This window comes from Macaca nemestrina, chromosome 18, assembly GCF_043159975.1.
Source record: "Macaca nemestrina isolate mMacNem1 chromosome 18, mMacNem.hap1, whole genome shotgun sequence".
Classification (NCBI taxonomy): Eukaryota; Metazoa; Chordata; class Mammalia; order Primates; family Cercopithecidae; genus Macaca; species Macaca nemestrina.
In genome coordinates this window covers 53,833,148-53,858,979 of record NC_092142.1, presented here as the reverse complement: position 1 = coordinate 53,858,979, position 25,832 = coordinate 53,833,148, and the positions used below count along the sequence as shown (strand labels likewise).

The 25,832-nt window shown below is 39.8% G+C and overlaps 1 long non-coding RNA gene across 1 annotated transcript in view; it reads left to right on the top strand.

Moving 5' to 3' along the window:
* The first annotated feature begins 5,740 nt into the window (after positions 1–5,740).
* Positions 5,741–25,832, top strand: part of LOC105494086 (uncharacterized) — a 38,832-nt gene continuing 18,740 nt past the window's right edge. Inside the window, exons 1-2 of the long non-coding RNA XR_011616474.1 lie at positions 5,741–5,983; positions 20,777–21,055. This is a non-coding gene — a long non-coding RNA (uncharacterized lncRNA). The remainder of the gene's footprint in view (positions 5,984–20,776; positions 21,056–25,832) is intronic.

Below are 25,832 nucleotides of genomic sequence, written 5' to 3'. Positions count from 1 at the left end.
GACCTCTGCATCTGGATGTCTTAAGGCTGAGGTGGGGGTAGGGAGGGGCGAACAGGGAAGAAGCTATTTAAAGCTGGGTTGGGGGGAGGTGTTTTCTAGGACAGAAACAGATTTGCTGGGGTTCCTGTCCTTCTCAGGGAGAGAGACTTAATTTTATTGAGTGATTGATTGATTGATTGATTGATATTTCGAGACGGAGTCTTGCTCTGTTGCCCAGGCTGGAGTGCAGTGGCATGATCTCGGCTCACTGTAAACTCCACCTCCCAGGTTCAAGGGATTCTCCTGCCTCACCCTCCCTCCCGAGCCACCATGCCTGGCTAATTTTTGTATTTTTAGTAGAGATGGGGTTTAGCCATGTTGACCAGGCTGGTCTCGAACTCCTGATCTCAAGTGATCCATCCACCTCGGCTTCCCAAAGTGCTGGGATTACAGGCATGAACCACCATGTCCAGCCTGGAAGTTAACTTTAAAGCAAGCATTGACCAACTTTTTCTATTAAGAGCTATATAGTGAATATTTTTGGCTTTGTGGCCCAGGCAATCTCTGTCACAGTTACTTTGTCACTGCATTGCAGAGGCAGCCATAGACTAGAGGGTGTAACTATGCTCCAATGACACTTGTACAAGAGCATTCCAATGACATTTACGAAACAGGCTGCAGACTGGATTTAGCTGACCGACACCTATTCTAAAGGAGAGAGACGAATTCCCCTTCTTCTGCTCTGTCTCTAAACAGCCTTTCAAAGACCTCACTAGGATTGCCTTTGGGGTTTTTAAATCCCCAGATCTGTTCTCCCCCAAAATGTCATAAACAATGAATTATCTGCCCCGTCTTGCCAATTTATTGCAGAAGCCTGAAATGTCCTTCACTAGTGGAGTGGAAGATGTATGCCACCTTTTTTTTTTTTTTTTTTTTTTTTTAAGGCAGGCTACAGTGGCGAGTTCTCGGCTCACTGCAACCTCCACACCCAGGGTTTAAGCAATTTTCCTGCCTTAGCCTCCGGAGTAGCTGGGATTACAGGCATCAGCCACCACGCCTGGCTAATTTTTTGTATTTTTAGTAGAGACAGGGTTTCACCATGTTGGCCAGGCTGGTCTCGAACTCCTGACCTCAGATGATCTGCCCACCTCAGCCTCCCAAAGTGCTGGATTACAGGAGTGAGCCACTGCGCACATTCTAAGCATTGTGTAAGTGCTTGTAAAATTTTTTACTCAGGTCTTTATGAGATAGACACATGACGTTCTTCTAAAACCTCACCATAAAGCAATTTGGTAATGTCAGGAGTGCCCTATGTTTCAGTGGGCTGTGTGAATTTTGGACTGGGAGAGTAAAGTTCAGCTGGTCATAAACTTGGATAAGGCTGGGCACAGTGGCTCACATCTGTAATCCCAGCATTTTGGGAGGCCAAGGCAGGCAGATCACTTGAGTCTGGGAGTTTGAGACCAGTCTGGCCAACACGGAGAACCCCGCCTCTACTAAAATACAAAAATTAGCCTGGTGTGGTGTCACGCACGTGAAATCCCAGCTACCTGGGGGACTGAGGCAGGAGAATTGCTTGAATCTGGAAGGCAGAAGTTGCAGTGAGCCAAGATCGCACCATTACCCAATGGGCGCATCTTGCCCAAACTGGGCAAGAGAGCAAGACTCCATCTCCAAATAAATAAGTAAATAAAATAAACTGGGGTAAGGCTGGGGACTGAGAGGCTACCCATGTCCCTGGTATGGTTATGCTATCCACAATTCACAGCCTATGGGAAAAAACACAAAGGTTACTAACATATTTGAGTTAATAGAGGGGTGAACAATATAGTAATGCATAAATTATGCCCACAGACATTAAACATTAAAGGCAAACATGCCCACTTCTATGGTGATATACTCTGCAAAATGCCCAAAGAGCCATGTAAATTAAAATCTAAAACAATGGAATCACTAAAACTCTGACATAACCTGCACCAGGCAAGGAGGTGAAGGAAGCTTGCTAACAATATAGGGAACCTTTTGTCACCTCCCTCTGCCCCCAAGGGGCTCCATGGAGGTCACCTGCTACCTTGTTTCCCCAAAGCCACAAATCAGGACATCTTTTGTTAGCCTGGCTGAATGGGACTGCCTAGTAGTGAAGCTAGTGCCGGAGGAGCTGTGAGGCTGGGACTCTGACTTCATCCTTCTGATCTCCTGGTGCCATTTTTAATGTCTTCAGATTAGTCTTCTATTCTGAAACCTAACCAGAGCCAGATATTATTCACCCAGCATCTTTTGCTCCCAGATGCAGTCAAAATCAATGTGTGCATCATAGCTTTCAGCAGGTTGAGTTCCTCTAAAATTTCAAATTCCTCTCTTTCACTTTCCTTATATTTCACATCTCTAAATACCCCCAAGAAAAATTGATGATATACCTGTTATCGCCCATCTCTTTTTTATCTGACATCTGAATGCCTTGTAAATTATGTTTCCGTTCAACAATTTATTGAACATCTACTATAACTGTATGTTGTAAAACCGAGTAAGAGTGGTATAGAATATGATTTCATCATCACATGGATGCATAAACTGATTTATTTTCCTATAGACTCTTCTTATTGGAGTGTAGTGCATGTAAGTTAATAATTTTATACCTCTTTTCTCACCATTTATCTTTAGATACTTAGTTTTTCATTTTAAAAGTCCATTTTGAATAAATACACTGTCAGTTTTGAAGAGGACTGGTTTATCTTAGTTCATTCTAATGTTATGTACTTTTATGCTTGAATTATTTACTATGGGTTGGTTATTGACCTATTTTACTTGTTGTTTTATGGAACACATATTTTCAGTGGAGACAGTTAGGCTAAGCTGTATTTATTTATACCACAGTACATTAACCATAAAACTATCTAACTACAGTGAAACGATGCTAATCTGAAACCCTCAGGGAATGGGTTATTCAAGATAGCCCAGTTTTCAGAATTAACATTAACTATTTGTGATGGAAATCTTTCTAAAATGGATTATACTTTCCCCTCTCATCTTGAAAGCATATCAAGTCTCATTTAACTTTGGTAATAACTCATCGTCATCAGTAAGAATTGGACTGTTCTCATGAAAGGACTTGGCCCTTTTGTTTTGTTTTAGTTATTTTGGTTTTTTATTTTCTGTTTAGCTCTCATTAGCGTTTCTTGGAAGCTTTCTGTTTCTTCAATTGCTGTCAGCTGTATTTCTCATAGGCTCTACCTGCGGGCCTTGCCCTGCCCTTCAAAGTGCTGCTTTTATGCTTCTGTGGACTGGGAGACCAGGTAGTGGAGCTTATTAGAAGATAGCCAGCATGAAAAAGGGCTTCCAGAGCCCGCTAATGGGCCAGATGCCACAGTTGTATATGAACTTGCAAGCAAGTCTTTTCTCAGTTCTCTGTGTATTTTAGCCAATTGGGTGTTAAAATGAGGGGCATCTGCTCTAACCCCCTCCTTTGACCTCCTGCCCCACTTCACAGAGTTCTGCAGAGGCTGATTCTAACCAGGATAGGTGAGCCATCAGGCCTCGAGTCTGGGAACTAAGGGAAATAGTTGAATACACCTTAGAAAATAAAATTGAAGCAGGCCTCATTTTAAGTTTATGGTTTATTAAATGACACCTATATTGAGATAATATCCTGTTAATTCCCCTTCTCTTCTTTATCCTATTGCTCCCCCCCCTTTTTTTTTTTAAATAAACTCTAAATATATCTTCTTTTGACTTGTAATTTACTGGGAATAAAGCTAAAGCCTTAATTTTTTATTTTTATTTTTTTTTGAGACAGAGTCTCGCTCTGTCACCCAGGCTGGGGCGCAGTGGTACAATCTCGGCTCACTGCAACCTCCATCTCCCAGATTCGAGTGATTCTCATGCATCAGTTTCCCAAGTAGCTGGGATTACAGGCGCGTACTACCATGCCTGGCTATTTTTTGTATTTGTAGTAGAGACAGGGTTTCGCCATGTTGTCCAGGCTGATCTTGAACTCCTGACCACAAGTGATCCGCCTGCCTCAGCCTCCCAAAGTGCTGGAATTAACAGGCATGAGCCACTGCACTCAGCCTAAAGCCTTAATTCTAAAACAGCATCTCTAGTGAAAATTGCAGAGTCCGCAATTATTCTAACCTTTCTCTTTTTGTTAGGCACATTATTATGGATTCACTGCATATGTTTTTTACTTTAGGTACTTTGCACAGTAACATGAGAAATGCTTTGTTAAATGGCAGGTAAACGTTAGCCTGGAAGCCTTGGGTGTCTTACATTTACATGCTGCTTTACAACTTCTGCAGCAGCTTCATCTTTTCTCACTGGACCTTGAGAACAATGCAGAGATTACATTGTCCCCCATGTCAGAGCCAGGAGATCAGGGGTGCAGAGGTGTGGAGTGACCCATCCTAGATCACACCACTGTTCGCACTCTCAAGTTTGAGCTCAGATCCTCTGCTTCCAAGGTTGGTGGAGTTTTCTCACTGGCTTCATGTACTGGTATTGGTGGGATAATAGGTGAGACTTAGCTCTGACTGTGTAGATTGGGGCTGCCAACCCCTGTGAGTACATGGAGTGTCAGGTCACAAGGAGGGGAACTTGATGGGCATGTGATCCTGAGGGGGTCAATGTCTCATCATCTGCGGCTAGTCGTCATCCTGCTGCTGCAGCTGGAGATGGGTGGAGACTGTCTGGGATTTGATGACCAACTCCAACTGGTTAGCTTGGTGCAATAACTGGGGACCCTGATACTAAATATAGTGACTTTAATTATGACCGTCTCATGTTTTTAGAGAACTGGGTGTTGTTTTGTTTAGTTGTGTTTTGGCCACATATTAGAAGTCAGTTAAATTCTGGTCCATTTCTTCATATAAAAAATATCTGTGCCACTGGTATTCAAAGCGTAAGTTTTCTTTATTTTGATTTATTTATTTATTTTGAGATAGAGTCTTGCTCTATCACGCAGGCTAGAGTGTAGTGCAATCTCGGCTCACTGCAACCTCTGCCTCCCCAGTTCAAGCAATTCTCCTGCTTCAGCCTCCCAAGTAGCTGGGATTGCAGGTGTGCACTACTATGTCCGGCTAATTTTTGTATTTTTAGTAGAGATGAGGTTTTACTACATTGGCCAGGCTGGTCTTGAACTCCCAACCTCATGATCCACCCGCCTTGGCCTCCCAAAGTGCTGGGATTAGAGGCATGAGCCACCATGCTTGGCCAATTTTGACTTTTTGATTTTAAAATATAGCCGTTTTTTGGGCTGGAAAAAAAAAAGGTCTTTGGCAAAAATAATTTGTATAACTGGATGTAATACGTCTTTTAGAAATTCTATGGCTTATTGTTTTAAGAATTATTTTATAAGATATATTAAGCTGTTGTTTTTAAAGGTCTATTAAGATATTATCTTCCATATAGATTAATATTTAAATAAACCTTAAATAAATTTTTATTTTTATTTTCATTTATATGTGAGTGTGTGTATTTGCTGATTGACTGGAGATTACTTCCGGAAAAGTCAACTCAACCTCAGAATTCTAATATGTTCTCTTTACCCAGTTAAGTTTTTTTTTTTTAATCAGAAATTTAGGCTGATTTATTTATTTAACCGACTGGTGCTATCCAGTTAGTCCTATAATTAAAAATTCATTTCTCAAAGATGTTACTAAAATCTTAGAAATATTAAAGTTTTAACCCTAAAGATGGGTATGGAAGTGATTAAATTTTCCCTATTATTTTTTTCTCTCTCTCCCAGCGTGATTAATTTCACTTTCTGTGTCTTAGTCCATGAGCCCTAATGCTTCTGCTGAGATTCCTAATTCAGTGAAACCTGTTTAGGGGATCATCTCTGTTAGGCAGACAGCTGCTGAAAAGGCATTCACTTTCCGAGCATGGATTTTAGATTATGGCCAATCAAGACTCTGGGCTGGAAGAACACCTGTCAGAGACGTTTTTCTACAAGGAGATGGTCTCTTTAATCAGATTTCATTGTACTTCAGAAAAAGGTTTATTTTAAAATGTGAGTAAAATGGCATCTGCTTTTATAATTCATCCTTTTCAGCTGAAACACCAATTTAGAGCTTATTTATGACATTGTTCTATGGTGAAACAAGAAACTGCCACAAAGCATTTGAAAAGGAAGGGCTTTCCCAGGCATCCGATTTGTACTTTTCTTTTGTGAAAAAAATATAAAAATTTTTTTGAACTTTCCTACGTGAATATAATTAACAATAGTAATTCCTGTGAACAAACTTTCAAAACATTTAAGCTAAATTGTGAAAACATGTAATGAAACCTGGGAAACTTCCCTATTTTGAAATATGTTGCATTTATCTGTGAACAATGCAAAGTATTATTGATACTGATTGGTGTTTGGAGAAACTACAGTCGACTTTCAACTCGGCTCTAATTAGAGGCACCGTGACGTACATAAAATGCAGGTACTAACTCACATCTGCAGACTCTATTGAGTGTAACTATTAGAAGACAAACTTCATTTTGCAAACTGTAATTTAATGGTATAACAGTGTGCAGACCAGAATATCAGTTAATTTTCAAAACATTTTATTTTATACCAATTAGCTCAGGTCCTGGAGGGCAAAATGACAAGAGGTTACTCGTTCACTATGTATTTAATTAATTGAAAAATGCTCAAATTGCTTTTACAGTTGTTATTAAAAAGTAGAATCAGTGTTGCCAGTGCTCAACCATAATTGGAACCCCAGGGAATTAAATATTTAGCATTAGTAATGTAACAGCACTTAGGACACAAATTTCTATTTTCGTAATGAAAGCTATACACTGTGAGTGCAAGCGGCTGAAACGACAGCTGTGACAAGTGAAATGGCCTGGGATATTTCAATAAGACACCTCATTGGACAGCAAGTCTTACCACATTACTCGTTTGTAAGAGATCTGCAAGTTTAATTCCCAATAGAAACCCGTTACCCAAGTATTTAGATTTCTAATTGCATGCAGGATGAACAGTTGGGCAAATGTCTTGCCATAAGTGGCTGAAATGTATAGTGCTTGCTAAATAATCCTATATAAGTTCATGCCTTTGTCAATTTAAAAATAGTGAGACTGTCAGGGGATAAAGATCTTGTTTGTTTTAAGTTTAATTACATTTTAAGCATAAATGCTTTCAGTGCTACAATGAGAAAAGTTGGATATTGGGCTCTAATGAGCTGCAGGGGTAGACGGCTAGAGACCCTAAGGGATTCACTCCGTAAATTAACTGGATAAAAGTACTTGGTTAGGATATAGTTGATGGCTGAACTGTTCTTAAAACCCAGCTATAGAGCTGTCTCTCACTCCTGTTTTCATTCTAAACAGGCCCTGTAGAGACTTAAATAGCCTCCTGTTACAACTGTTCGACTTGTCAAAATGTATTATATTACTCCACTAATAAATAGTATTAAAAGGTATTTGACTGCATTTCTCGTTTTCAGAGGGGATCAGGTTGATAAACACAACTGGTATACATTGGCCTTATTTTAATTTGTTTATGTCACCTAAGTAATATTGAAGGTACACGGTTTGAATGTGCAAACATTACTTTCCTGGAGATGTAAAACTTACAAATATTATGTACAATGGAAGCAATTAATGAAGGCTATTAGAAAATTGTTATCCTTGAAAGATGTATGACTTTGACATTTTAGCTCTCATTCAAAGTATTAGAAACCCCATAGCTAAACTAACATTCTTTGAAGCATGACTGGATGAATTCCTTTGCCAATCATTTTATATCTTTTGGAAAAAAAGTTATAGGATACATTGATTTCATAATTTTCTTTTGCTTACCATTGTCCCTGTATCAGTTTTTGAGAATTTATTTATCATTTCTTTTCTATTTTATTTTTTGTATTTTTCAAAGCAATACATGGACTGGGCACAGTGGCCCGCGCCTGTAATCCCAGCAGTTTGGGAGGCCGAGGCCAGTGGATCACTTGAGGTCAGGAGTTCAAAACCAGCTGGGCCAACATGGCAAAGCCCTGTCTCTACTAAAAATGCAAAAATTAGCTGGGCGTGGTGGCATGCACCTGTAATTCCAGCTACTTGGGAAGCTGAGACATCAGAAGCACTTGAACCTGGCGGGCAAAGGTTACAGTGAGCCAAGATTGCACCACTGCACTCCAGCCTGGGCAATAAAGTGAGACTCCATCTCAAAAAACAAAAACAAAACAATACATGCTTACATTAAAAGAAAAAATAGAGAAGAAGAATGTAGGCTGGGTGTGGGGCTCACTCTTGTAATCCTGACATTTTGGGAGGCTGAGTCAGGTGGAACACCTGAGGTCAGGAGTTTGAGACAAGCCTGGCCAAGATGGTGAAACTCTGTCTCTACTAAAAATACAAGAAATTAGCCAGGCATGGTGGCAGGTACCTGTAATCCCAGCTATGTGGGAGGCTGAGGCAGGACAATTGTTTGAACCCGGGAGGCAGAAATTGCAGTGAGCCGAGATTGTACCACTGCACTCCAGCCTGGGCAACAAGAGCAAAACTCCGTCTCAAAAAAAAAAAAAAAAAAAAAAAAATTGTAGTTTATTTGATAAAGTCTCCCTCTCCCTTTGACTCTCTCGCCTGTCCTACTTCCCTGCCTGGTGGTCACTTTTGCTAACAATTTGAAGGAGTCCTTTTGTAACATGTTCCGTGCATATTATACATAGGAACATATGGGTGTATTATATGTATATATTATATATATCATATTAGTATTATTCCATAGAAGTCTGTGACTTGCTTTTTTTTCACTTTTTATTTTATTTGTTTATTTTATTTTTTTTCTGAGATGGGTCTCACTCTGTTGCCCAGGCTGGAGTGCAATGGCGCCATCTCAGCTCACTGCAACCTCTGCCTCACTGGTTCAAGCGATTCTCCTGCCTCAGCCTCCCAAGTAGCTGGGATTACAGGTGCCCGCCAACACACTTGGCTAATTTTTGTATTTTTAGTGGAGATGCGATTTCACCATGTTGTTCAGGATGGTCTCGATCTCTTGACCTTGTGATCCGCCCACCTTAGCCTCCCAAAATGGTGGGATTACAGGCCTGAGCCACTGTGCCCGGCTTTTCACTTATTTTATTACAGACATCTTCCTCTATAGGTGCTCAAGATCATTCTTATTGTATTTAATAGCTATTTATTATCTCTATTTTGGAGGTAAAAAATTTACTTATTTCCTATCCATGTCCTTTAAAGCCATATATCCAGTTTTCGTTTTGGCAAATAATGCCATGGGGAATTTTGTTTTTTTGTTTTTTTTTTTAAGACAGAGTCTCACTCTGTCACCCAGGCTGGAGTGCAGCAGTGCCACCTCGGCTTACTGCAACCTCTGCCTCTCAGGCTCAAAGAAATTTTCCCACCTCAGCCTCCAGAGTAGCTAGGACCACAGATGCATGCCATCACGCCTGACTAATTTTTTTTGCATTTCTGGTAGAGACAGGGTTTCATCATGTTGCCCAGGCTGGTCTTGAACTCTTGAGCTCAAGTGATTCACCTGCCTCTGCTTCCCAAAGTGCTGGGATTACAGGCGTGAGCCACGGCACCCGGTGGCCCATGGGGAATTTGTGAGTGTGCTAAGTGTGTGAGCTTGCAGCACATGTTTGTATATACATCTTTGTGTATATGTCGTAATACAATATTGAATTGCCATCTATTGATTACTCTATGCCATGCATTATTCAAAACACCTTTACATGTATTAACTTATTCTATCTTTGCAATAAATAATTAAGAGGTATTATTATCCCTATTTTCCATATAGGGAAACTGAGGTACAGGCTTTAGCTCGTCCAAGGCTCCACGGTGAGTAATCAGCAGACCCAGGAGGTTTGGCACACCAGAATCTGAGCTCTTAGCTAACGAAATGTGCCTACAGAAATACCTGTTTTTTCCCTTGTAATTTGCCATTCCTCATTAGTGAGTTTGAATGTGATTTCACATATGTGTTGCCATTACATTTCTTCTTCTGAGAATCATCCTGTTTATGTTTTTTGTTCATTTTCCCATATCGCTGAGTTCTCATCAGATTACAAAAGATCTTTATTAATTATGGCTACTAACTCTTTGTTATACTTTATCAAATATTTTTTCTCAGCCTCTTATATTTTGACTTTGAATTGAATATTATCTAGTTTTGCTTTATGGATTGCAGTGTAAGAAACGCGCACACCCAAAATTACTAGTATATTTTCCTACATTTTTTGCCTACTACTTTTAATTTTTTTTGAAGTTTTGATCTTTAAACCCCATGGGATTTATTTGATTGTGTGGTATGACATAAAGATCAAATCTTTTATTTCCAGTAACACCCACAGTTTCCTCTTATACATTGTCCATTCTTTTTCCTCCATGGCTTGAAATATGACCTTTGTCTAATGCTATATCCTGCCTATATATGTCTCTGAATTGCCAGGGTTTTTGTTTGTTTGTTTGTTTTTGGTAATGTTTCATTTGCCTAATCCTACAACATCAACTTTTTTATCATTATAACATAAAAGTAAGTTTAAGTCTTTATAGCTTTTTAAAAAATGCTCACTATCAGGTACTCTTAATTTTAAATTATAAAAGTAATACATATTTCTAAGTTAACAAATACAAACAGTTTAGGAAGCTCTAGTTGTGGTAGGCAGAATAATGACCATCCAGAGATGTCCTTATCCCAATTTCCAGAAGCTGAATATGTTGCATTACACAGCAAAAGGTGATTAAGATGGCAGATGTACTTAAAGTCACTAATCAGCTGACTGTAAAATAGGGAGATTACCCTGGATTATCTAGGTGAACTGAGTGTAATCACAAGGGTCCTCAATTGTGGAAGAAGGAGGCAGAAGATGCAGTATAGGAGTGACACAACATGAAGACTGAGCATTGCTGGCTTCAGAGTTGAAGGAATGGAATCACCAGTCAAGGAATGTGGGCAGCATTTAGACACTTGGAAGAGGCAAGAAAAGAAGTTCTCCTCTAGAACCTCCAGAAAAGAACCACACACTGCTGACACCTAGATTTTCGCCCAGTAAGACCTAATTCAGACTTTGGACCAGAGCTGTAAAATAAATTTATGTCACTTCAACTGCCAAGTTTGTGGTGCTTTGTTATAGCAGCAATGGAAAACTTATACAAAGGTGAAAAGTAAAAATCCTCCTCCCCATTCGCTACACCCTCTCCCCTCCAGTCCAAGTCCGCTCCTGGCAGTAACAACTGTGAACAGGCTTTGGGGTGTGGGGTGTTATCAGAATGGGGTCCTGATCCAGACCCCAAAAGAGGGTTCCTGGATTAAGCACAAGAAATAATTCAGGGCAAGTCCATAGAGTAAAGTGAAAGCAAGTTTATTAAGAAAGTAAAGGAATAAAACAATGGCTACACCATAGGCAGAGCAGCAGTGTGGGCTGCTCAACTAAGGATACTTATAATTATTTCTTGATAATACACTAAACAAGGGGTGGCTTATTCATGTGTTTTCTGGGAAAGCGGTGGGCAATTCCTGGAACTGATCATATAGGGTAACTTTCTGACGTTGCCATGGTGCTTGTAAACTCTTATGACACTGGTGGAAGTGTCTCTTAGCATGCTAATATATTATAATTAGCATATAATGAGCAGCGAGGATGACCAGAAGTCACTTTTGTCGCCATCTTGCTGTTGGTGGGATTTGGCCAGCTTTTTTACCGTATGCTGTTTTATCAGCAAGGTCTTTGTGACCTGTGTCTTGTGCCAACCTCCTACCTCATAGTGTAACAGAATGCCTAACCTTCTGAAAATGCAACCCAGTGGATTTCCACCTCATTTTACCCAGACTGTATTCAAGATGGAGTCACTCTGGTTCAAACACCTCTGACAGAGGGAGGGAAAGTGTCTTTGCAGAATTGTGACTCTGTAGGCATTTTTGTAATGTGTTTTGATATTTATTAAGGCAAGTCTCCTGTTTTTAACTTTTAAAAAATTTTAACTTCTCACACATTTACATTTTCAGATGAAGATGAGAATCAGTTTGCAAATCCCATTTTAAAATTTCTTCAGGATTGTGATTGGGAATACATTGAATTTATAGATTGATTTAGGGGAAAGCACATTATCTTGCTAATCTTGGCTCAAAATACCTCACAATAATGGCTAACAAATATTTGTTGAATGAATGAATATGTATTTTATTTTGTTTTTGGAGAAGAGAGGAAGGGAGTCTATTTGAATTATTTTTAAAATATTTAGTATTTTATTAAAATACTAAATCCATTTCATTTGGATTTTCAATTTATCACTGTAAAGTTCTACATAATATTTTTATTTTAAAATCTTTCCCAAGGCCAGGTGTGGTGGCTTCCACCTCTAATCCCAGCACTTTGGGAAGCTGAGGAGGGTGGATTGCTTGAGGTCAGGAGTTTAAGACCAGTCTGGCCAATATGGTGAAACCCTGTCTCTGCTAAAAATACAAAAATTAGCTAGGCGTGGTGGTAGGTGCCTATAGTCTCAGCAACTCAGGAGGCTGAGGCATCAGAATCACTTGAACCCAGGAGGCGGAGGTTGCTGTGAGCGGAGATCGTGCCACTGCACTCCAGCCGGGGGGACAGAGTGAGACCCTATCTCAAAAAATAAAATTAAATAAAAATAAAAATATTTTCCTTATCTGTAATTGTATCCACTTTCTTAATCCAAATGTGGTTTAACTTGGTTTCTCCACTTCTTTTCTTTGTCACACTTGCCACACTTTTATTTTATTGATGTTTTCAGTTTTTTAAGAAAGTTTTGTTTTCACTGATATTTCTTTTGTTCTCCTTTTTATTTGTAGGGGAGAAAACGTAATATCCATTCCTTCTACCCCTCATCACCAGGTTCATGGCTAAGGCCTTTATGACAAAAGACAGATTAACAAGGGAAGAGCTTACAAAATTATTTAATATAAATTTTACATTGCATGGGAAACTTCAGAAGTGAAGACCCAAAGAAATAGGGAAATCTATGTGTTTTTATGCTTAGGTTTGTTGAAGAACGGACAGTCCTTGCAGAAGCATGATTGGAGGATGGAAGGGTATTGATGCAGGACTCTCCTTAGTTCAGCTAAAAATAGGGTCCTTGTAACATGGCCATGAAATGTTAGGGTTGAGACACTTTGAAGGGTGAGAAAAATGGAATTTATTGGGCAAAAAGGAAACAAAGGGGAAACTGGGACCCTCAGCAGAGCGGAAGTCCTGCTAGCATATGCCTCCGCCTCGAAGATTGAATCCCAGCTTCCACCCAGGAAGAGGAGGAGTCAGGCTCCTCCCCACTGCAAACGTTGCAAACTTCAGGGGCCTTCACCCCCGTGCACTTTCCTCCCAGTGTGCAGGCTGGTGAGAGGCTCTCCGGGGACACTTTTATACTTGGCTGACTCAGTATGACCTAGTGGTCACAAACTTGAGTGGGAGGACTTAGCAAGGCCTGTTTGTTCAGATTCTTCCTGGCATTCCTGTGTGACGTTCCTTCCCTCTGAGTATAGGGCAAGACACCTGTCACATAAGGGTCTCTCCTGAAAACGCTTATGTGACAGGTGTCTTGCCCTTTACCCAGAGGGCATCCTTATTCAAGGAGGGAGAAAGTCAGAGAGTGGCATTTTCAGGTTTTATGGTCTGCTTCAGGGAAGAAGGGTGAGAAGGACCTTCCTGCTCCTGCTGTTTTCTCATTTCCAAGGTGTTAAATTTTGGAGTTGTGTGTCCTGAGCCCCATCATATACAAATTCTTCCTTTTACTTCGTTTTAGTTGATGTGTTTGACCTTTCGCTGAGTTTTCTGGCTGAATGCATAGTTGCTGTTGTTTTTCATGTTGCTTGATTTTTAATAAGTACGTTTTGGCTATAAATTATCCTCTAAGTTTAGTTTTGGCTGTGTCTACTAGTTGTTCTATGTATTGTTTTTACTGTTTTTCATAACTGAATAGTCCATAATTTTGTACTTTTTTCTAATCAAAGAGTTATCTTGAAAAGAGAATTTTTAAAAACAATCTAAGTGGCTAGAGTAATATCTTGTAGAGGGAGAGGCATAGATAGAAGGGGAGGAGAAAGCTATGATTTATTATTCATTTCTAGCTTTTTTTTTTTTTTCATTATAGCCAGAGAATGGAGCCTGTATGATTTCCCCTTTGGATAATATACTGAGATTTCCTTTGTGGTTAAAAACATAGTTAATGTGTAAATATTTCATACATGTTTAACAAGAATGTGTATTCTCTCTTTAGGAAATGTATCTTAAGTCCACTTATTAAATCAAGCTTGTTAATTTTGTGTTTCAAATGCTCTTCTTTCTTTCTCCTTTCCTTCCTTCCTTCTTTCCTTCCTTCCCTCCTTCCTTCCTTCCTTCCTTCTTTCCTTCCTTCCTTCCTTCCTACCTTCCTCCTTCCCTCCCTCCCTCCCTTCTTTCTTTTCTTTTATCTCTTCTCTTCTCTTCTCTTCTTTCTTTCTTTCTCTCTCTCTCTCTCTCTCTCTCTCTCTCTCTCTCTCTCTCTGTCTCACAGAGTCTCCCTCTGTTATCGAGGAAGCTGGAGTTCAGTTATCTGATCATAACTCACTGCAGCCTTGACTTCCTGGGCTCAAGTGATCCTCCCTCCTTGGCCTCCTGAATACCTGGGATCACAAGTGCATGCCACCATGCCCAGATAATTTTTGTATATTTGGTGGGGGTAAGGTTTTGCCATGGCCTGGGTTGGTCTTGAACTTCTGGGCTTAAGCAATCCACCTGCCTATGCCTCCCAAAGTGCTGGGATTATAGGCGTGAGCCACCGTGCCTGGCCTCCTCTACATTCTTATTTTCCATATGCCTCACTTGTGAGTCTCTGAGAGCTTGTAGTTTTCAAAAGTTCTCCTGAATTTTCAATAAGTTGTTTACATATTGGTGCTTTTCTTTTTCATGGAATAAAGGTCTAAATCTGCTATATCTTCTTAGTGGGTTGTGCCATTAATTGATGTAAAATGCCCCCTTTGTTCCCTTTGATTACAGTAGGAATCCTTCACTCCAGGGCGGCACTTCTTCCTGTGAGACTAACAGCCAGAGCTGCCTTGTGATTCTTTTCCTCGCTGTCTTTTGAAGAGTGTAATTGTATCACATTTTTCTGGCTTTCACCCTGCTTTAGCCCTCAAGCAGTGAGCTTTCCCTAAGCACATTTCACCATGTTTGGAGAGAGATTTTCAGCTACAAACACAGCAGCTATAATCCATTGTACCCACCACTGCGAGTGGTGGGATCCAACAGACAGGCTGGCAAGAGGGTGAACCCATAGGGTACCAAGTTGAGGCACTTGCTTTCAGGGTGGTGCAGGTCTCCCTGAATTTTGCATTCTAGGCACCTTGCCCTAGTCCCCACCCTCACCTGCTCACCCCAGGCCCAACCCTGCTAACGAAGTTCATTGTCCTACAAGGTATGCCTTTCAGTGACCTTGAGAAATAGCTCATCTCACTCTGGTTCTTTCATATTTGTCATCTCTGAGTTTGCTTTCTCTACTGCATTAAGAAATCCACTTCATTTCTTTCTTTCTTTTCTTTTTTTTTTTTTTTTTTCTTGAGACAGGGTCTCACTCTGTAACCCAGGCTGGAGTTCAGTGGCTCAATTTTGGCTCTCTGCAACCTCTGCCTCCCAGGCTCAAGTGATCCTCCTGCCGCAACCTCCTGAATAGCTGAGACCATAGGCATGCACCATCACACCGGCTATATATATATACACACACACACACACATCTATCTATCTATCTATACATATATATACATATATATACACACATATATATATACACATGTATATATATATATATTTTTAGTAGAGACAGGGTTTCACCATGTTACCCAGGCTTGTCTCCAACTCCTGACCTCAAGTTATCCGCCTGCCTTGGACTTCCAAAGTGCTGGGATTACAGACATGAGCCACCACACCCAGCTCAGCTTCATTTCAACAATACACAACCTGTTTGAGTTGTGTTTTACTCTGATGTTTCAATTAAGCTATTAATTTTTCTTTTTGCTTTTTATTTTCATCAAGATAACAATGATGAAATAATTGACAATGAAACAGCATTAAGAGGCTTATAAAGAAAAGAGAAGGTCTTTGCCTCACCCTTCTTTACCCCTTCTCTACTCTTCAGAGGCAACCCTTTAAAAATGTCTCAGGGTTTCTTCTGTCATTTGCCTTCACATTTCTAAATACTACGATTACTGCTATTTTTTTAGTTTTCAATTATGGCTACATCAATAATGGATATATTTTATTGACTTTCATTGACGACATGAATCTATAACTTCATTACTTTACCATTCCTATTGCTCCAATATAGGGATTCCAATATAATTTTGGAATTTAGTATTAATTTCCAATATAATAAATTCCAATATAATTCTTGGTTAAATGAGTATTCAGTATGAAGATTATTATTATGCCTGTAAATACAATGTACTACTGGGAAAAATAATGCACCTGAACTTCCCTAATTATTTTTTAAAAATTTTTTGAAGATAATAATGACCTTTTTTTTATATTTGATTAGTTCCATATGCTCCATCAAACCCATCCTCGATATTCTATCAAGATTTTATAAACAGTTATATGTATCAGGGCATAATTTATCAATTCTCTTTTGGTTATTTGGTTTTTCTTTTCTAAAGAACTCTCTCCAGGAAATTTATTTTTATCCTTCTCTAATTTGGATCAATTGCATTTTACTTTGTCACCTAGCTGCCATCCTGAAATTTATTTTTGTGTTTTCCCGTGTTGGAGTCCCTGTTTTCTTGGTTTCATGTCTTTCTGTCTCTCTTGTTTCTCATGTTCATGGAGCTCATCCTTCCATAGTTTTCTAAAGAAGTATGCACAGAAATAAAGTATCTTCATCTGAAAATGTCTGCACTGTCAGTATCACACTTTTCCAAGGGTCCATCTTATACCCTGATTTTTCCTGTTCTGTAACAGCCTGTTCTTGTTTAATAGATACAGTATATTCTTTTATTTACCTGAAGTTTTATGTTTCTGAGGTTTTATTTCTCTGACGTTATTAATAATACAATTTTATACACTGTTGTTTTTTGTGGTCTGCATGTTCTCAGCTTCCTCCATATCCCATTTTTCTATTTGTTTAGGTCTTTCTCTTTCATATTGAACGATCTCCTCAAATGTCTTGTAGTCATTAGCTGTAATATTTAAGATTACATTCTTACTAGAAAGCTAATTAGATCCTCTGTGTCCATTTGTGGAGCTTGGTGGTGGATGAATTTCACTGCCATGTGATCAGGTGGCAAGCCAACCTTAGCTATTTCTATGGGGGGGCCTTCCTACTCTTGGATCTAAAATTTTGGGTCTCAAGAGATGAACTTCCCAGTCTCCTTTTGGAGAGGCATCTCTTAGCTGCTGGTGTTCTGGAAGCTGGAAGGAAGAAAGGGACAGGAAACTCACCATTCAGTATGCTTCTTTTTTAAGCCCTGTGTGTTGCTTCAGCCCTTCTCTATGCTTGACATCCCTAAATATGGAGACTCTAATTTAATCTCTCCTATCCAAACAGTCACCTGGATGCAGAAGGGAGAGTAGGAGATCTGGGATTCTGACTGCTGCAGACAGGCTTTAAACCTCTCTCTCCATGTGAGCCTCATCCCCCATCCACCCCATACCTGGCTCCTCTGATTCCTGAGCCTTTAGGGGCCATGGGCTTCATTCTCATTGCTCCTTTCTGCAGGATTTAGATTACAGTTTCACTCTTTAACACCAATGTATTAATTCACTACCCACTTTCTGCCTTCTGAAATGGTTTTGATTCCCTTTAAAATTATTTTGATATCCTTTATCCAGGTACATCTTTATTCCCTTTTTCTTTGTACAGTTGCACTCTTTTTGTATTTCTGGGTAATAACTTCAGGGCGTTTTAGGAAAGAAGGGAGATTAAATGTATATAGTCTATCCTCCATAGTTAATTTCCAACTAGATGACTAATTCAAATTCATTGAATGTTTGATTGGTGGATGACTCCTTGCTTGCTTACAATGCTGTCATGGAAGGATTTGTTTATTTCATCCTCCAGTTTAAACTAGAAGCTCACCATCTTGCAGTGAAAGTTGTCCACACTTGCTTATTTCTACCAGAATAATATTTTTTTTCAAATAATAAGAAATTTTTTTAGAACTTTTTCTTTTGAGCATTTTTAAACTTATGGAAAATTTGCAAGAGTAGTACAATGAATTCTTATATATACTCTTCACCTTGATTCACCAATTGTTCACATTTTGTTATATTTGCTTTCTTTCATTCTATTATCCCTCATAGATCCTGTGACCTTCTACCCATAAATACTTTCACAGTATAATTATCAAATTTGGGAAATTTAAACGTTGATACAATACTAGTATCTAATCGACCTGTATTCAAATTTCACTAATCATCACAGTAATGTTTTTGCAGTATTTCTTCCAATCCAGGATTTAATCAAGGCTTACCCTTTTCATTTGTTGTCATGTATCTTTGGTCTTCTTTAATCTGGAACAGTTTTTTTTTTTTTTTTTTTTTCCCCCTGACATTTGTGATGGGCCCAGGCCAGTTGTTTTCTAGACTGTCCTTCCAATTGGGTTTCAGTGATGTTCCCTTGGGATTAAATACAGGAAAACCCCAGAGTGATGCTGAGCTCTTCTCAGTTCATCACATCAGAAGGTACATGGTGTTGCCTTGTTTCAGTATTGGTGACATTGCCTTCAACCGCTTGGTAAAGGTGATGTCTATCAGCTTCTCCACTGTCAAGTTTTCTTTTTGTAATGAATAAGAAATCTGTAGAGACATACTCTGAGTCTGTGTGAATATCCATTCACACTATTATACTAAGATAATTAGTAGATCTTATTCTAAATAGAGCAACACCATTCTTTACGTGTTTTGAGTCCCAAATCATATTGGTGGTAGTTAAGATGATTGTAATACCCATTACAATTTAGTCCTACTGGGAAATAGCGGTGAATCAAACAGATAGGGCCTTCACATCGAATTTGTCTACTACTAACTAAATGGTTTAACATCTTGAAGATCATCTTTCCTGTTACCTTTAGTAAAGAGTCCCTTCCTTTGGCGGTACCAACATGTAAATTTCTGCAGGTTGTGCACTGCACAAGAACATTATTTATATTGCAGACATGGTAGATTTTGTACATTTATCTTGACAGTTTTCAGCAAATGAAAACGAAGCATCTTGAGAAAAGGGAGTCTTTTTCTAATTTTCACAAAGTACCCATTGACTGTAGATATGGGAAGTGGGTTCTAATAGTTTCTTTCTATGAAACTTGAACTTCCCTAATTAGTGACAATGTTTTAGACAATAGGTTAAGAAAGTCAGTAATGTTAGAGTTCCATGACTAAGTCCAGTAGACATGAACACTTCTGATAGGGATGTCTTGACCCAGGAGGTGGTCAATTAGAAGGTTCTCGGTCAAGGATTAAGTAACTGTTAGAGAAGAAAAACAGCAGACATGTACATAGGCAAAGAAATCCACTTTCAAGGTATTGGGAAGATCATGAATTGGTCTAATGGTTACGGATGGAATGTGTTTCTAGAAAAAAAATTAGGCAGAAGCAAATGAAAAGGGATTAGCACCAGGGCCATGGAATTCTTATAGCTGAAGTATCTCACAGGATACTAATTCTGCTAATTTCTAAATGCCTCAGGAAAAGGTTCTATCTACCCCTAGGAAGAGCACTGTTCTCAGGGCGCTATATATGCACCAAGAAAGTGCTTAATAAATGCTATCTTGTGGATGTGGTTTGGATTTGTGTCCCCACCCAAATCTCATGTCAAATTGTAATCTCCAGTGTTGGAGGAGGGGCCTAGTGAGAGATGCTTAAATCATGGGAGTGGATTTCCCCCTTGCTAATCTCATGATAATGAGTGAGTTCTCACAAGATCTTGTTGTTTAAAAGTGTGTAGCAACCCCCCATCTCTGTCTTCCTTCTGCTCCAGCCATGTCAGACGTGTCTCCTTCCCCTTCACCTTCCACCATGATTGTAAGCTCCCCGAGGCTTCCCCAGCCATGCCTCCTGTACAGCCTGTGGAAACTTTGAACCAATTAAAACTTTTTTCTTTATAAATCACCCAGTTTCAGGTATTTCTTTATAACGGTGTGAGAACTGACTGATATAACAGGATAGCCCTGATGAACAGACTCTGGCATGGAGATTCCAACATTTTCCAGCTGGTTTGGGAATAAGAATAAATAGTAGCCTGATAATATCTTTTGTTTTCTTGGTCTTAACCCATGTCAAGTAAAAGGACCCCAGTGGGAATAAATATTTATTGATTTATTTTTTGAGATGGAGTGTCTCTCTGTCACCAGGCTGGAGTGTGTAGTAGCACGATCTCAGCTCAGTGCAACCTCCGCCTCCCAGGTTCAAGCAATTCTTCTGCCTCAGCCTCCCAAGTAGCTGAGACTATAAGCATGTGCCACCATGCCCAGCTCATTTTTGTATTTTTAGTAGAGACAGGGTTTCACCGTGTTGGCCAAGATGGTCTCAATCTCTTGACCTCGTGATCCACCCACCTCAGTCTCCCAAAGGACTGAGATTACAGGCGTGAGCCACTGTTCCCGGCCTGGGACTAAATTTCTTAGTTGCCTGTGAGCAGTGTACAAATTCGAATTTGTGCACCTATTCATGGCTGGAATTCCAAGGAAAGGGTCCATGTAAGGACTGTCTGTGGACAAGGCATGTTGATTCATAATGTTAATAATGAGAGCTCACATTTATTCACTATGTGCCAGACACTATGCTGTATCTCATTTAATTCCCATAAACAATTAAATTCCCATAAGGAATAATTCCTATTATTCCTATTTTTACAGGTGAGGAAATGGAGACTCAGAGAAGATGAGTTGTTACTTGAGTTTATGAGATTTATGAATGAGAGAACTAGGACTTGGACCCATATCTGTGTGATGCCAAAACTGGTACAGTCATGTTCTACTGTTCCCCTTCTCCATCTCAGCATCACAGAATCACTGGTTGGACTCATGACATCTCAGAGGAAGAAAGATCCTAGAGGCCATCGGTCTGGTTTCACTCCTGTCAGCACTGGGGAGAAAACCTAAGGCATGCATTTCCAGTAACCAATCATTTGCAGAGTGAGTACTGTCCTGTTGCAGTGGATTCCTTCTACTAAACAGTAGGAGTGGAAGCTGTAGCTTACCAAGGCTAAGAGGAGCAAAAAAGCTGGACTCACATCATTTTTGGCAAATGTACATAGCCCTTTGTCTCCAGGACAAAGGAAGCTATACCCTAGAGTAACTTAAATAAGTTCAGTGCTTAACCTGAGAAAGACACCTTGGGGACCCACTCTGACATATACTTCCTTCTGACTTACAATTAATGTAAAACACCTAATATTCCAGTGGTCAGCTTTCCAAATCCCCTGTGCCACCAGGCTTTGTGTTAAATACAACACTCTGGCTCCCTCCCCAAGGTTGCAGACTCAGAACCACATGGAATAAAAAACAGCAGGACAATGTTCCGAGATTTACTATGTAATGCAAATTTTCAACTAAAATCACAAGATGTTTCTCTCCACCCTTCCCCGCAAGTTCATCTACTTCCATACCTCCTTAGATTTGAAAAGATTGGAGGGCAGGGAGAATACCATTGAAGTAAGCAGATTTCACATCCTGGTGATGTTTTTGTAGCTGCCACATGTGGCCCCGTGTTAAGTAGCTGAACATTTCTGCTTGCTGGCAGCCAGAGTCAGCCCTCACCTCCTATGGAGCACCTTCTGACTTCAAAAAGCCTTCTAGGGGGTTGCAGAGGAGAGGAAATGTGGGAGAGGGTTGCCACTTATGCTGCCTGAATTCATTTTCCATCCTTGTGCTTCCTGGTTATTAGAGTCATGCAGGAGATGGAAGGACAGAGGAATTTCAGGGATTTCTCCAAATGAGGTGCTAGAAACCCTGATACTGAAATAAAAGATTGCATTCTTCTAGAAGCAACATTTTTAAAGCATGACTAAACATAATTTCAATTAAGAAGGTCCATATATCAGATGCACTAAGTATGCCAAATCAGCTAAGGAAGTCCTTGCTCTATATAAAAGCTCATCTCTTTGCATCCCCCAGGAAACAAGCCACTCATTGCATTTTCCACAATGTGACATTTCTATGGGTGGCAGGCAATGCCGGTGTGAGGAGGCAATGCTTGCATGATGGCATAAGAAATGTTCCATTTGCAAACTCTCACTGTGCATAGCGGAAGTCGTGAATGAGGCTGAGATCAATATAAGCTAGCTGGACCCCCAGATCAAGGAAGTCTTAATAGTAGCCAGCCTGTTGAATTCTTTTCTATTGCCTGTTACTTTCCAAAACCAGAAAGGGCCTTCGGAGTTTACCAGACAGTTTTCTTTATTGAAAATAAACCAACATAATCCTTATTGTGTTCTACTTTTATTTATTTTATTTTATTTTTATTTTATTTTTTTAAGGCAGAGTCTTGCTCTTTTGCCCAGGCTGGAGTGCAATGGCGCAATCTCGGCTCACCGCAACCTCTATCTCCCAGATTTGAGCAATTCTCCTGCCTCAGTTCTCCCAAGTATCTGGGATTACAGGTGTGTGCCACCATGCCCAGCTAATGTTTTTTTTGTATTTTTCGTAGAGATGGGGTTTTACCATGTTGGCCAGGCTGCTCTTGAACTCCTGACCTCAAGTGATCCACCCACTTTGGCCTCCCAAAGTGCTGGGATTACAGGCGTGAGCCACCATGCCCAGCTACTTTTATATTTTGAATGAAGGTTTAAAATAATATAATTAATATTTTGTAATATCAATTTTATTTTTTAATTTTAAACTTTTGGACTTTTAACATAGTACCATAGATTTCTGCATGAGCCAACTTACTCCAATAAATTTGGTAGAGATGTTATTATAATGTATTATGTTAATGAATAATAATAAATGGATTTTTATTTTAAAATGTAGTCAGTCCATAGGAATATATTGCTGTATGTAAGGAACTGTGCTAGATACCATGGTAATATTGTTTGGCTCTGTGTCACCACCCAAATTTCATCTTAAATTGTAATCCTCACTTGTCCAGGGAGGGGCTTGCTGGGAGGTGATTGAATCATGGAGGTGGATTTCCCCCTTGCTGTTCTTGTGATAGTGAGTGAGTTCTCACGAGATCTGGTTGTTTGAAAGTGTGTAGCACTTCCCCCTTCACTCGTTCTTCTCCTTTGCCGTGGTAAGACGTGCCTGCTTCCCCTTCACCTTCTGCATTGATTGTAAGTTTCCTGAGGCCTCCTAGTCATGCTTCCTGTTAAGCCTGCAGAACTGTGAGTCAAACCTCTTTTCTTCATAAATTACCCAGTCTCAGGTGGTTCTTTACAGCAGCGTGAGAATGGATTAATACACACGGGCATCAGATGTTTAGAACATTAACGATCCTCCTCTGTGTTCCTACAGCAGAGATCCATATTGAGACTTGAATACGACTTGTTCATGGTGATCTTGGACAGGAAAGGGCTGGAGCCCTCTCAGCAGCACCTGCCCTTTGAGTCTTTCCCGTGGTAGTGCTGAAGTTTATTTCAGTCAGTCTCTTTGTCACTGTCTCTGTCTCTCTCCCCCTTCCAACCCATGGGACGAGTCGAGCTGGAGGTTTCTCAGTGTGAAGCTATTTGGCCCATTGAGAGATTAAATCTAGATTCTTAGGCTTCCTAGTGCCTTTCTTTAGCCAACTGGACTCGGCAGTTTGAAAGTAAACGCGAATTGTTAATCATTTGAAGTAGCTTTCTCCAGTGGGATCACAGAGGGGAAGGTGGCTCGCTGACTGGTGCAATTCTCACAGCGTGAGCTTTGGTCCTCAGTTTAGAAGCAAACCAAGTCTGGGCATTATCGGGCTGATACATATCCCGTCATGTTCTAGGGTATGGCTTGGTGGGCAACATGCCCCATGACCTAGTCTACTTCACAATAACATGCATTTATCAAGAGTTAACAGTACCTATGGATTACAAAGCCACTGATGCAAAAGTGTGAACCACAAACCTATTGCTAGGTGGCAACCAAAAGGCTACCATGGTGACTAGTGAGGAAAAGCTTGTCTTCCTCTGAAAATATGTGTTCTATGGGTTAGCCAGCTGGAAGTTTAGAGCACCTTGAAAAGTAAATCAGCTGATGGCCTTTGTTAGCTCAAAGCAGAGGGTTTTCCTTATGTTTTTAACTAATAAAGCTTAACTGTCACAAGAAATACATATGTCAAGAAAAGCATTTACTTTTTAGTGAATTCAGAATTGCTAAGTTACAGTATTGAGATAGGTCCAGTATGCACAATAGTCCGAATATTTGATAGGCCTTAAAGTTAAAAGATGAGAGTCAAAGGGGCCCATTAGCCAATGTCCACATTCTGAATAGTAAACACGCAGCCCACTTACTCCTGTCCTTCTCCTTCTGTGTTCAAACAACTTCCTAATCCATCTAGGTGCTCTTTCCTGAGCCCAGGTGTGGCTTCGGAACCTCTCTCAACATAAGACTCAAAGTCAAGTGATAGGAATTAGCTCTTGAGATGAAATTTATCTATCAGCTCTGATACAGGTAGCTTCATTCAAGAAAATTTCAGCACACTACTTTCTTTTTTCTTTGTCTACACTGGTTTGTTTATATATTCTCCCTCTCTCTCTGTCATGACCTTTGTGTATTACTGTCAAAATTGTGTCAATTCCAAACCTAGACTTACTAGACACAAGTGCCCCAGTAGCTACAAGGAAGAGAAGGAACTTTCGAATGTCAGTTTCAACATCCACAATATAATGAAATGTTGTAGTAAACCGACATTTTCTTTCTTTTTTTTTTTTTTTTTTTGAGACAGAGTCTCTCTCTGTCACCCAGGCTGGAGTGCAATGGTACGATCTTGGCTCACTGCAACCTCCACCTCCTGGATTCAAGAGATTCTCCTGCCTCAGCCTCCCGAGTGGCTGGGATTACAGGCACCAGCCACCACACCTGGCTAATTTTTGTATTTTTAGTAAACACGGGATTTCACTATGTTGACCAGGCTAATCTTGAACTTCTGACCTCACCTCAAGTGATCCATCTGCCTCAGCCTCCCAAAGTGCTGGGATTACAGACATGAACCATTCCACCTGGCCACAAAGTGACTTTTAACCAGTGTTAACTGGATTTTGTTAGTTTGAAAAATGAACCATCTTTAGTCTTTTAAAGTTTCATGAAAATTCTATGGATTAAAAAAGCGTTTTTCAGATTATGTTTTAAAAAGTAGGACACATTTCCTTTTAGCCAAAACAAAGGCTGTGTGTATTTGCATTCACAACTGAGCTAAAAACCATTTAATGAGCACTGACTATTTGCCAGGTGCTATGGAAATTATTGTTAATGTGTTTTTATTCATTTTCTAGGGCCACCATAACAAAATACCACAAACTGGGGTGGTGTAAACAACAGAAATTTATTGTCTTACATTTCTGGAGGCTGGTAGCCCAACACTGAGGTGTCAATAGGTTTGGTTTCCCTTGACACCTGTCTTCTTGTCTTGCAGATAGCTACCATCTGCCTGTGTCTTCAGGTGGCCTTTCCTCTGCGTGCATGCATCCTTGACATCTCTCAGAATGTTTAAATTTCCCCTTCTTATAAGGACACTAGTCAGATTGGATTATGGCCCATCCTAAAGGCTTTATTTTATTTACGTTGGTGCAAAAGTAATTGCTTTTAATGGCAAAACCCACAATTACTTTTGCACCAACCTAAATAAAATAAAGCCTTTAGGGCGGGCCATAATCCACCCTAAAGGCTTTATTTTATTTATATAACAAATAAAATATATATAATAAAATAACTTAATCTCTTCTGTAAAGGCCCTATCTTCAGTCACATTTTTAGGTGCTGGGGGTTAGGACTTCAACATGTG